Source organism: Lepidochelys kempii, chromosome 2 (genome assembly GCF_965140285.1).
Source record: "Lepidochelys kempii isolate rLepKem1 chromosome 2, rLepKem1.hap1, whole genome shotgun sequence".
In the NCBI taxonomy this organism is placed as follows: domain Eukaryota; kingdom Metazoa; phylum Chordata; order Testudines; family Cheloniidae; genus Lepidochelys; species Lepidochelys kempii.
This window is the reverse complement of record NC_136381.1, coordinates 65,525,725-65,538,344: the sequence shown is the minus strand read 5'-3', so window position 1 is coordinate 65,538,344 and position 12,620 is coordinate 65,525,725. Positions and strand designations below refer to the sequence as shown.

General features: G+C 44.9%; 1 protein-coding gene across 5 annotated transcripts in view; it reads left to right on the top strand.

The window, feature by feature from the left end:
- The first annotated feature begins 9,242 nt into the window (after window positions 1–9,242).
- The window catches only part of CHD7 (chromodomain helicase DNA binding protein 7), a 185,565-nt gene continuing 182,187 nt past the window's right edge, over window positions 9,243–12,620 (top strand). For 2 of the 5 annotated variants that reach the window (XM_073331068.1, XM_073331064.1), the window contains exon 1: window positions 10,086–10,468. The gene's annotated coding sequence lies outside the window, so the exon portion shown is untranslated. Of the gene's footprint in view, window positions 9,263–10,085; window positions 10,469–11,208; window positions 11,324–12,257; window positions 12,363–12,620 lie in introns of those variants that run through there. The other 3 variants (XM_078851528.1, XM_073331067.1, XM_073331066.2) reach the window with 3 other exon arrangements.

Below are 12,620 nucleotides of genomic sequence, written 5' to 3'. Positions count from 1 at the left end.
GCTATTTGTCATTTAATGGGTAGACGGGTTAATTTTAAGTTCAAATTTTAAGGACTTAAAAAACTTACAAGGAATACTACTCTTCTTTCTCTCTGTACCCCTCCTCCAGTGTACAGCCAATTTAAAGATGAGGCAATATATTGTATGCCGTGTCTAGTTGTTTTGTTACATGCTGATAACGTATCAATTTAACTCTATTTAATAGAAAGACAAGCAGCATCTGAACAAAACATAATATTGAATTGATTCCAGATATAATTGGCCTGCATTTTTCCTCTTATTCCACCTTTATGACCTTCTAGAAATTCTCTTGATCATATGTACTAAACCGGCTCTGATCTTGCAAACACTACCATGTGTATTATTTACTTCTGACTAGTCTCACTGAAGTCATCTTAGCAAGCACTATGTATGGTAGCAGAATTAGGTCCCAAGTTTCCAAAATGTTCTGTTTTGTTTGTTTTCCCTTTCTATATATGTAAAATGATGGTGGAGTGGTAATGTCACCATGTTTAAAGTTGGACCTGGATTTTTATTTTAAAAGGGGTGAAAATGTTTTAGAAAATCTCTGTTTTGAGTTAAAGGATCAATTTCAAATGCTTTTTGTAACTTATAGAAAATTCAAGCCGTTCATGACATTTTGGTTTCTTTCCCCTTCAATATGAGTTAACTCCAATTTATAATTCCAGTCTCTAACTTTTTTCTTTAGACCCCCTTTTTAAAATATACTAGAGCAATCAGGGATATGCAATTTAAATGTGTGTGATTGTTTGCCATGTGGAGCAGAGACAAATGTTTGTGAAAAGTTCCAAGATGATTTCAATGAGTAGTTAAGGTTTAAGAAGTTATTGTTTTGAATGTTGACAAAACTTATGTTGACATAGTGTTATTAATTACACATCATTGATGACAGCACAGGAGTTATATTTACATAATGACAAAGGGCTAGGACAACATAATGTATCAGATATGCTGCCTGATTCTACACTGGAACATTTCAGAAGACTTAATTGTAAACCAGACTAACCAAGAGTATCTTAACACTACCCCCTACCCTGGCCTTTGCTATCTCACATCTCAACTAATATAGCCACCTCCTCTCTGGGCTTGATAAATCCCCAACTTGCTCCCCTCCCCCTTAAATCTTAAAGTTGTGGCAAAAATAATCTTCCTGACTCATTGTTTTGATTACATCACTCCCCTCTTTGTATCTTTCCACTGATTCCCCTTTTCCCACTACCAAGTTTGTGCCAAGAACAAACTACCTGTCCACACCTTGTTTGGAGGCCTGCCATTGGGCAATCAGATTTGCCTGCAATTATCAGGATTGGCTGGTAGGTGATAGGGAGATCGCCATATGAAGTGATGCCAGGTCGAAATGGGCCTCTTCCTGCTCCACCCTCCATTCTGCTGCAATTTCACCTCTTCAGAGCAGCAGTGAGTTGAGTGTCTACAGGAAATATTTTGTTTAAGTTAATAAGTTTAATAAAGCTGTGGCTACTTGATCATGCCTGTCTCTATCTTCATTTGCTCCCTGCTAAGGAATAACTTTCAATGCTTACTTCAAAATAACTTTCAAAATTTCCTTTCAATGCTTGCTTCCCATATCATCTCATGCTAATATGCAGTTAATAAAAATATTTAAGCACTTTGTTAAACAGAAACCAGAAAATAATAGCAGCATGGAATAATTTCATTAACTTCTGGATGTGGGTTTTAGCAAAAATGAGAGTGCATATTATGTTTGAACAGTACAGTATAATTGTTATGTACGCTTCTACAAATATTTTTTATTGTGTAAAAGGTAAAGTTATGTATGAAAGATCATGTATTTAAAAAAAACCCAGAGAACTCAGCAGAATGTTCTCACTTGGAGAAAAAAAAGTATTTGGTAAAATTCTTCCCTGGTGTAACTTATTAAAGTCAAATCAATTAAGTTATTTCACCAGAGATTAAACTGATCCATTGCCCTATAAACTGTGCAGAAAACACTTGTACTGAATATCTGTGTTTCTTTAAAAATCAGCTCAGTGTTATTCTTAAAACGAAAACTAGTATTCAGCAGATATTGCTATTTTATAATATAATGTAAAGTAAAATCCTGCCTCCTTAAAGGGAACCTTAATGTATGTGATCTCCATGCTAAAAAAGTAAGTTCTATTTTTCATTAAAGAGTAATATGGGAACTTATAGCACCCTACAAGGCAATGATACCTAAACTGTAACCTAAGAGCTAAATATGAGGTCGTAGCATCACAAAATGCAAATCACACCTATCTCCTCCATAACCTCAGGATGAAGATAAAGCTGATCAGCTGCATGGTTTTATCACTGATTAACTCAAACAGCAAGCAATTTCTGTTCATCCATCAAGAAATTACAAACAAATATTATGGTTGTGCACAGTTGTTTCTAATATAAAAAAGTGTAAGTGAATTTATGCAAATTAGATGTGAATTTGTTTCATGTTAACCAGGTTTCCATTGCAGTTTCCTCTGTGCTGCAAAGCTGAGACACCCCTATTTATGGATAAGGTGGAAGGATGGTCATCTGTACATAGGAAACATGGGGAGAGAGATGCAAAGGAGAGGGATTACTAAAAGTGTAAAACGTGTTCTTTTTAAATATTGTCCTTACTGGACCAGAGACTTGTCCTCAGAAAAGCATTAAAAGTGCCAATTATGGCTGACTGCTTATTGTGTAAAATCTTTGCCACTTTTTTACATTTTATTATTCTTAAAAACTTGAACACAAATGTTCGGATTAATAAAGTTCATTTTGAAAGTTATTAGGCACTATACATGTTTCACCTGTAACAAAGTGTAATAGGTTATAGCTGCATTTTAAAACAATAAAACAAATTTTATTGCTGATGCGTTTTGTCACATTGTTTATTAATATAGGCTAGTACTTATGGTACTGCTTCACCAACCCTATGCTACCTATTATCATGAGAGGTGTGGGGATGGTTTACTGGTTTAGGCATGGAACTGTGAATCAGAATGTCTTGAGTTCTAATTTTGGCTTTCACAGTGATTCCTTCTGTGATGCTGGGCAAGTCATGGCCTGGTTTTCAGAGGTACCAAGCACCTACAACTCCAGGTGAAGTCAACAGGAGAAGAAGATGCTCAGCAACTATAAAAATCAATTAATATCTCTTCCTTAGTATTCTCATCTGTGAAATGACGACAAAGGAAGGAAAGCTCACTTATCAAATAACTGGAATTATCTGAATGTATTGCCTTTGCAGATCCAGACTGTACTGTTTTTTTGGTGGTTGTTTATTTTTTTTGTTTTTTTGGAAAGCACCTTGATTGAACTTGAGATTTTGTTTAAAGAGACATACAGGAATATAGATATCAGATTTCTCTATGAGTGTGTTACCATATTACATAACGAGTATCATTACAACACTTATGACTCATCATTTCTAGTGATTTTTATTAAACTAAGTGAAATATATGATTATGCATATTTAACAGAACAGGCATTTCTATCAATTAATAATATTTCAAAAAATTAGACAGTTATGCAGGTTTTTTGCCGGTTAATGTACTTTGTGTATTGAATAAAAGAGAACCTTTTCCCAGTGTGTCATATATGGACTTGCTTTTGTTAGGAAAGTTGTCTGCAAAGATAAATGATAAATGAGTTGTTATTTTGTTTCCTAATTGACTAGATGATATCGCTTCTCTTAAAGTTAGGTTTCCATATAAAACAGTTCTACAAATTTTGAGAAACATAGTGCCTAACTTGAAAGTACTGGTACCATGGGAAAGTGAAAGTACCATGGGAAAGTAAGCCAGTTCAAGTTAGTTTTTATTTCTAAATTAGAAAAGTTTCTTTATTGAATAGCTGGCTAATGGTATGTATTCCATGACTTTCCTAATCTTTAAAGCTCTCTGGTTTGTGATTTGGGTTAATGTCTGGATTATTTGCAATGGGTGTCATTGTTGAGGGAAAAGAACTTTCCCCAAACCCAAAAAGTATTCTTTGCTAAAGAATGTGTATACATTTCTGGAGGCCATGACTTTTTATTAATCTGTGGTAGCATAGCAATGTTTTCACTGCCATAATATTCTAGGTTATAACTATTTATAGGAACATTAGCAACTTAAAATCACACTTCTACTTGAATATTTTTTTAAGCTGCTAACCACTATACATCTAGGTTCATATGTGGTCCCCAAGAGCACAGAACTTGAGTGCCTCTTGAGTATTTTAAAATAGAAAACCACAACAACACTACATGTCTCTTACTTTCCAGGCCCATGAGACATAGCTTGATCAATCTGTTCTTTGCATCTGAAGTCTTTATTGAAGGAAAGCCGAGTTAAAGAGCTGAGTTTGGCTTTCAATTTTTATATGGTGAGGTCCGTGGTCTGTCTTGTGGGAATGAATGCGATAGTCTGAGAAAGGTCAGGGTCTCCTCTCCTGTTGCCCAAGAGTTCCATTGCTCCAGTGGAATATAGCTGTTGAGAGAAGTTATGATCACAGAGGCAGAAGTGACCTTTTAGGTAACTAGTTCAATTCCTATGGATGGTTTGAATATCAGGACGGAGTCCTTCAACTGAGCTTTGTATTCAAGAGGGACCTGATGCTGAGAGGAAAGCTCCAGGCTGATCTGCTTGTGGCAAAATGTGTTACTAAGCAGATGAGCTATTGCATTTTTTACCATTTGGAGCTCTTTCAGGGCATGTGGCTTCATTTTTAAGTATATTGAGTTGCAGGGATCAAGCATGAAGATTAAATATATGTGGTTCACCATGGCCCAACAGGGAGGGGAGCAATCTACTGAGTAGATGGAATCATGGCTGTTTGGACATTGTGGAGCCCAAAAATACTCCAAAGCTGCAAATTGATGCAATGACCTGAAAGCAAATGTCCTCATGACGGGTATGTTGTAGAGGAAGTAAACTCTTTAGTGTTCTTCACGTGTTATAGAAACAAGAATTGCCATACTTGATAAGATCAGTGAGCATCTGGTCTAGTGCACTGTGTCCAACAGCATAAGTACCAGAAATCCTGAAGTGGGCAGTTATGGAATAACTTGCTTGTAGGAGAAGAAACTTCCCCATCTCCTTTGGTTACACGAGAGTTTATATCCGTTCCAAACTTTTTTCTTTTAATCCCAGTGTAACTTTTCCTAAGAGTTTCACTTGAATCTTGCCTGGAGTTTAGATTTAGAAAGATCTTTCTCTAGCTGCTGATTTCAAATATGTTTTCAGAAAGCTAGAGATGGAACTGTTTGTTTGATGTAAAGAGGATGTAGAGCTAAGTGTCAGCTGTGCTCTCATGGCACTTCAGTATGCATTATCTCATCTGCTCTCCCTGGTTGAATGATATGGAGAAGAAGATTGAGTCTTGTGGGATTCCACTGCCAGGGGCTTTGGAGGCTGAGGAACAGGCTACAGCTCACAGCAATCCTGGCTTCAGTCTGAGATGAACGAATGAAGCCATTTCAGGGCATTTCTGTTTACTCTTGCAGATTTTTGGAGGAAGGACAAGAGTATTTGATTATCAACAGCTGCAGCGAATTACAGCAGGATGTACTCCCCTTGCCTATGGACAAGAGGACTTCATTCCCCAGACCTTCAAGTGCTGTCTCTGGACCATGCTTTGGCCTAAACTTTAGCTGAAAGATTCCTAGAAGACTGACAGCTACTTGGAGACTGGTTTTTCCTAGCTTCTCAGCATGCTTAAACACTGAACAGTCATTTGTGAGATCATTAACAGTGAGTGATAGATTACAATGATTTTTGGACAGAAAAAAATGGGCAAGAAGAAACTGCACTGGAAAGAATCTGTCACCCACCCTGAAGCATACTATAGCATGACCAATACTAAGTCAGTAGCTGCATGGGATGGGGCACTTTAGCAGAAGAGCCTATAGGAGTCAGGGATTCTTCCTATTTCTTTTATTCCTTGGTTTATTGGCTGGATAAAGGTTTGTGTACATTTTAGAGTTTGGCTGAGTCCAAGAGTTTTGGGGTGGATCATGATGATCATTCTCTTCTCAAGACAGAGAGAATTCTTATTTCCTTCAGAAGTAGGAAGTGGTCTGACCAGGGCAGGGATGGTTCTTGCATTTATGTCCAATTTCAGCCTGAGGATCCAGTCCGAGGCTTGTGCATCTGGGGATTACCTGTAAGAAACCTAAGGTGGAGAGTTCAGGTAGGCAGGCTGGGGCTATCATATCAAACACAGCATCTTCATCTCCTAAAATGATTAGTCTTGTGCACTTCATCCACTGTGTCAGACAACATTTCTATCAAAACCACTCAAAAGCCTTTGGTGTCTGGGACTTTATGGATTAGCTGGATGTCCAGGTTAACCTTATTTCTGCACTCACAGATTAAGTGGGTGCACTCACTGGATTCTGTTTTGAGTTAACTGTTCCTGCATTTGATCCTGGGACTAGAACAGTTATTTCCTTCAGATTTGTCATCCCTGCTCAGTGAGCTGTTTAAGATTACTATAACAGACATTTTAGAAGGAAAGCTTCAACATCTCTCTGACCTCATCCCACTGAGCTTCCATTGCCCTGGAATCTATCTTGAAGTGTTGATTCCCCATCTCAGTTATTTGATTTGGTGCCTTCACTTGGTGCATAAATTTTACTTCCTTCTTCTCTTTTGAATCTCACTTCAGTCAAATTCAGAAGAGAGAAGACCTCTGAGTATTGTATTGGGCATCTCTTCATGTTCAGGAGACACTAACCATAGCTTATTGGAGAGAATAGAGCACCTGAGATCTCCTGAATCTTCCAAATGATAGTCATCTAAGTCTAAACCATATCCCATCCTGGAGTGCTTCAAAAGGCTCTGCATCAAAGCACATGGCTACTGAGCTGAGATGCAGCCTTTAAAACTCTCCTGATTGAGAGTGAGATGCTTTGAGTCAAGAAGATGTCAAGGTTTGGGATATGTGCGTAGAATGTCCTTTGAACTTCAAGATCCAGAATCAGTGCAGGGCATTAGCCCTTCAGTATAGATATCCTGAAATCACAGAGATTAAGGTAGATAGGGTCTTCTGAAATGCGGCCTATCTCCTTGCAGTTCTTTGGACATGAAGAAGCAGATGTATTTGCATCTGTAGCTTCTTTAGATAGATGTGCCTCCTTATAGTCCCACAATGTTCTGTACTTCACATTGGTAGTTCTTGAACACTCAAAAGTTCCCAGAGTATTTATGAATTGTTGTAGGAAATGAGGCATGGACCAGTGAGACCTTATAGCCTTAAGCCCTGATATCGCACTGATGATTTCTTGGTGTTGTACACATCGGTGTTGTAAAGTTCCATCCTATCTTTCTTTGAAGTGACAGTGCCTAGAGCTGAGTATCACATTTCACTAAATCTGCCTTTTAAAACAGAAAAGTCTACACAACCCAAACTTCCCAATGTATTTTCATGTGAGGGTAAGCCATGCTCGTTTTATAACACTGAGGCTTTAACACAACAAATCCTAATGCCATTCAATTATCTTAACTATTTTATTTTGGAAACTACATTAACTTCGCTAAAAGAGTAATTATATACCTGTAATTCAACTTCTCTGAATATAACATTTGACTGAATTCCTATTCATGCCTCTTCCTCCCATCACATGGTTTTCTAATGATTATATATATTCTCTGATGGTCTAATTCATATATATATATGTGGTGTCTGTTACAGTTAGAATTCTGAACTCTGCTTTCTGCTCATCAAGAAACTGAAAGGGAATGTTTTAGGGGAGCATGAGTCCCTGGCTGTTAGTATCAGAATGAATTTTGCTTTCCTGTGTCTCAGAGGGCACAAACTCTTTGAAAGCTGGTTGAGCTCTGGCTTGATTCATGTTAAGGAGCTGGGACCCAAGAGCAGGATGCTAGTCAAATGATACCTTCAGAGAAGAATTACAGCTGAGTAACTCTCTTGTTTGTTTACTCTGTGCCTTTGATAACATTGTGTAATCAGTTTCAGTTTCCTCTTGCATGGGCAACTACTATGTTAGTGTCCTCTGTTTGTGAGGCTCTTTCACACAACAGAAGTAAAAAATACACGTTAAAAATTGCAAAATGTGATTATAAAACTAGAAAAATCACCAGAGGTACTTGGGGCATGTGTGGTACCAGACTCCTTTACACTTATTGTTAAAAAAACAGAGTCAAAAAGCCATCAACTTTTAAACAGAACTCCCTATTGCAATCATGGGACCTAATGAGTCCCCATCCATACACACAGGGGCTCCTTAACATGTGTATTGGAGAGAGTGGAGTCAGCTGCCTCCATAAATTGTCCCTTTTCCTTCCCTGGGACCCTGTGAAAGCTGTTCCATGAATGTAGGATTCACACAGGAAGTAGGTGGAGAGAGAGAGGCCTGATGGGAATGCCCATTGTCCTCCACAGTTTTGCAGATTTTTCCCAGAAGAACCTGAAAATATATATCTATATTTTTTTACCATGGAGCTGCCCCTGCCCTTGTCCTGGAGGCTGCTGCAGCCAAAGGGAGTCCCTAGTCACACAAATCCATGGAGCTATTCCGCCAAAGAATTGAGAGGCCATAGCTAGTGCAGAGACACTGGGCTGCCCATCCACCTGGTTTAGGGCTAGCACCCAGACCCTGGCATACGGTGGAGTATTTGAGGAAGAACTGTGTGAATAGATGCTCCAGACCAGCCACCTCAGTTTTTACCATGAAAGGGGTCAGAAAGCCCCAGAAAGCCATCAGTTAAAAATAGCTGGGTTGTGGGGTCAGAGAGGAGGTGGCACATCCTTATTTTCTTACTCTCCCAGTCACACAACCAAAGACTTTAAAAAAAAGTTAACTTGCTAGAAAGTTCACTTTTAAAATTCACCCATATATAATCTTTACAGTAGCATGGGCTTTCAGTGCAATTCAGGAAAGGGTAGCCCTTAGCGAACCTTAAATAGGCCCGCAGAGCATTCATTGACTGCGGGGGCGGGATTTACTTATGGAATGAAAAGATGTTGATACTGCATTTCAGTTTGTATGATGAATGTGAATTTATAATTTATGAATAGGAAACTGGCCTCCACAGAGCCTTAATCAGCACCAGCCTACGACTCAAATAAAACCACATGACAGTATTGGAGGGCGACTTGATTTTGAAAAATTGAGCGGGTGGTGCAAAGATCACCGCACAGCGACAGGGACGCGAGCAGGAGCCTGTCGCTATAGACCAGATAGTATTTTCACAAAAGACACGTTCATAGGCCCTATGGACTCTGCCCTGGCTCAAGGCACCGTTCCCTGCTGTTCGTAAGTCCCTCTCACTGTAAGGAGCCGCAGCTCTGGCAAGCTTTATGCTACTGGTGGATGGTGCCGTTAAGTCCCAGTGGAGTTGCGAAGGGGGCTTGTTTCCCCGGGACGCGGGATTTGGCTAGAAAGGGCGAGCCGAGGAAAGGCAGCGGCAGCGCGAGGGGCTCGTTGTACCCTGCGGGCTCCGTGGCATCCAGTCTCTCCGGAGGGGTTTCGCTTTGCCGCGGTCGAGAAGTTGGCGGCGGCGGCGGCGAGCAGCACTTTCCGGGACTCTGCCGTGGGTGGGTGCCTGGCTGGAAGACGCAAGCCTGGGCTGGGGAGCGGGCAGCCGGGTGCGCGCTGGCAGCAAGGCGCAGCCCGGGGGTCCCGGAGGCGAGCCGGGGCACGGGCTCTGCCGCTGGGGGTCAGTACGCGTGGCCGGCTTCAGCTCGGACCCTGCGACGGGGCTCGTGTCCCCGGCTGTACACACCTCCCCCTCGCTCCTCGTTCCCTCCCCGGCCGGCTGGGGCGCCCCCGGGGCTGGCTGCGTGGGGGAGCTGGGAGTGGGCTCCGGGTTCCCTGCGCCGGGGCAGCGCCTTAGCCCCCCGCCGCCGGCCAGCGGCTCCCGAGGAGGAGCAGGCCCGGCGCGGCGCGGCGCGGGAGGAAGCCCTGGCGGGGCGCGGGGGAGAGGTTAGTGACCCCTCTCCCGCCCGAGCGGGGCTGGATTCTTGCATAAATTATGCCAGGCTTGGGTGGTGACGTGTAGGGCATGGGCGGGGCCTGCGGGCGCGCTCGCCCCCGGGGAGGGGGCGGTGTCGGGGGCGCGCCTTGTGGCGGCGGGAGGGGGGCGGTAGCAGCAGCAGCAGCGGCAGCCGCCTGGCTGGCTGGTTGGTGTCTCGCTCGGCTCCTGCGGACGCGCTCGGGAACTATCGGATTAAACTTGAATCGAGTGAAAATTACACAAAGGAGCGGAGCGGAGCCGGGACCCGGCGGAGAGCCCGACACGGCCCCAGACCCGCGCTGACCTCGGGCAGGGACCTCCTCCGCCCCCACCCCCCGCACTCCCGGCGCCAGGGAGCAACTCCGCCGGGTGTGCGAGCCCCGCCGCAGCCCCGGGCAGCGGCACCAACTCCGGAGCGTGTCCCCTCCTCCTCCCCGGCCCCTCGGCAGCGGGCAGCGAGGGAGCGAGCGGGGGACACCGAGCCCAGCCAGCCCTGCGCTGACCCGGTGAGTGACCCCGCGCGGCGGGCGGGCTGGGGGCCGGATTGGCGGCGGCGGCGGCGGCGGCGGGGGGGGGGAGAGACCCGCGGCAGGTCCCTGCCCCCCGGGAGCGGGGTGTCAGCGCCCCTCCCTCCGGGACACCCCCGCGTGGGGCCGCGCGGTCTCGGCGGGGCGCTGCCCCACGGGCAAAGGGCTTTTTGTTGTGCGCCGGGGGGAGGGGGGGTGGCCCGCCCGGCCGGACCCCCGCCCGCCCCGCAAGTTTGGAGGGCGATGGAAACCGGGGAAAAGTTGGGTAAAACTGCGCGAGAGAGGGAGGGAGCGGCGAGGCGGGGGCCCGAGCCGCGGGGAGAGCGGCTCCCCCCGGGGAGCGCTGACCACGCTGCCTGCTCCCGGCGCCGGCAGCACAACAAGCGCTAACAAAGTGAGGGAGCCCCCACCCCGCCCCCACCCGCCGTCCCTGGGGCTCGGCGCGGGCACATGGAGCCCGGACGCGGGGGAGCCCCCCGGGGAGGCCGGGAGTGTGCGGGTGGGGGAACACGAGGTGCCGCCGGGGGTCTCTGCCCGGGAGGGGAGGGGGAGAGTCACACGCAGGGGACCGGGGGAGGGGAGGCCGGCAGGCGAGGGGGCTCCCGGCTGCTTCCAACAGCCGGAGAAGAAAGAGAAGGGGGTGGGGGAGAGACACTACCTAACGCGAGCTGGACTGGTGCTGGCGGCGCCTGCATAATAGAGACTTAACCCTGCGAACCAACTCGCCTCCCCTTCCTACCCCGGCCCCCTCCCCAGGCTGGGTCCGGAGCGGAGCGCTGGGCAGAGCGCACACGAGCTGGGGCTGCTCCCCCTGAAATCAAGGCCATTTTGTGGGTGAGCGGAAAAGGTGGTTTGAGGCCAAGCGGTCAGGGAAGGAGGGGGGGGGGGCGTTGTTTGTGTTTGATTCACACAGGGAAATGGGGCTGGCAGGCGATTCTCTCTGTGTCTCTGGTTCGCCCTGCTCTGCTGAGGGCTGGGTTGTTGCTGCGGCGGGGTTGGGTACTGAATGGGGGGCTGGTGGAAGTGGGAAGCGGACACTGTGTGTGGGGGGGGGTTGAGGGGGGCGGAGGGAAGGTTGTTGGTTAGACTCAGGGAGAAGGAGCTGCAGGCAATGAGCAGCCATCATTACGTTGCATTCATTTATCCTGATAGCATTACATAAGGGGACACCCTCTCACACTCTGGGGTACCCCCCGAACTGCTGGTTCTGTTATTTTAGGGGCCACTCGATTCTGCGGAAGGGGGTCACTTTCGTGCACATGCTGTAAATCGGACGAGTTTCTTTAGATCACTTTTACACTCCACTTACGCCTTGGTTTAAACTAGTTTTTAAAACGGACAATGGACAAAAGAAAAGTAGCAATGCACGGGGAGTTCCCTTTGAATTACTAAGAGATTGTTGGATACCCCCCACAATTCTCCACGTACTTGCTCCACTTTCTACCTTTGTTTTGGTTTGGGAAGGTACTGAATGTGCCTTCTCGCTACATTTAGGCTGGATTTTTCGTTTGTGAGAGCCTTTTCAGTTACTTGATCTCGTATGGATTTTGGTTTGGGGAATATCAGAAAAACCACCCCAGGGCAATAAGTTTCTTTCTGTGTATATGTGAGCCTCGATTTTACTTTCATCAAAGTAAAATCTGAGTGATGTTTGTAGTAAAAGATGGCTTTCAGGGAACTGTTTGTCATTTTCTATCGTGGTATATGGGACTAAGGGAGATACAAAGAAACAAGTTGAACAAAAATGTTTCTGTTCATTTCCTCACAGATCATCCATTCTAATGACGGCAAAAAAAATCTTAATGACTATGACCTTAGCAGCATGGGTAGCTGATTTATCCCAATTATAAATCCTGTTAGTTTGCAGTAATGTGTGAGTATCAATATATAATTCATATTAAAAGCATGACCAGTAATTATTTTTATAAAAGTTGAAATCCATCATTTTCCAGCGAGAATGCTGCATCTGTCGTTTGGAGTGTTTTTGTCTTGCTGTTGCACAACAGAGACTCTCCAGTCTTTAACCTAAAATGGCAGCTTTAATTTGACTGGGGCCCATTCATTGACAGTGATAATAAAAAGGCTGAAAGCTAAATGTAGCTGGATGGTTGGGGCACGTTGCAGGTCTCTT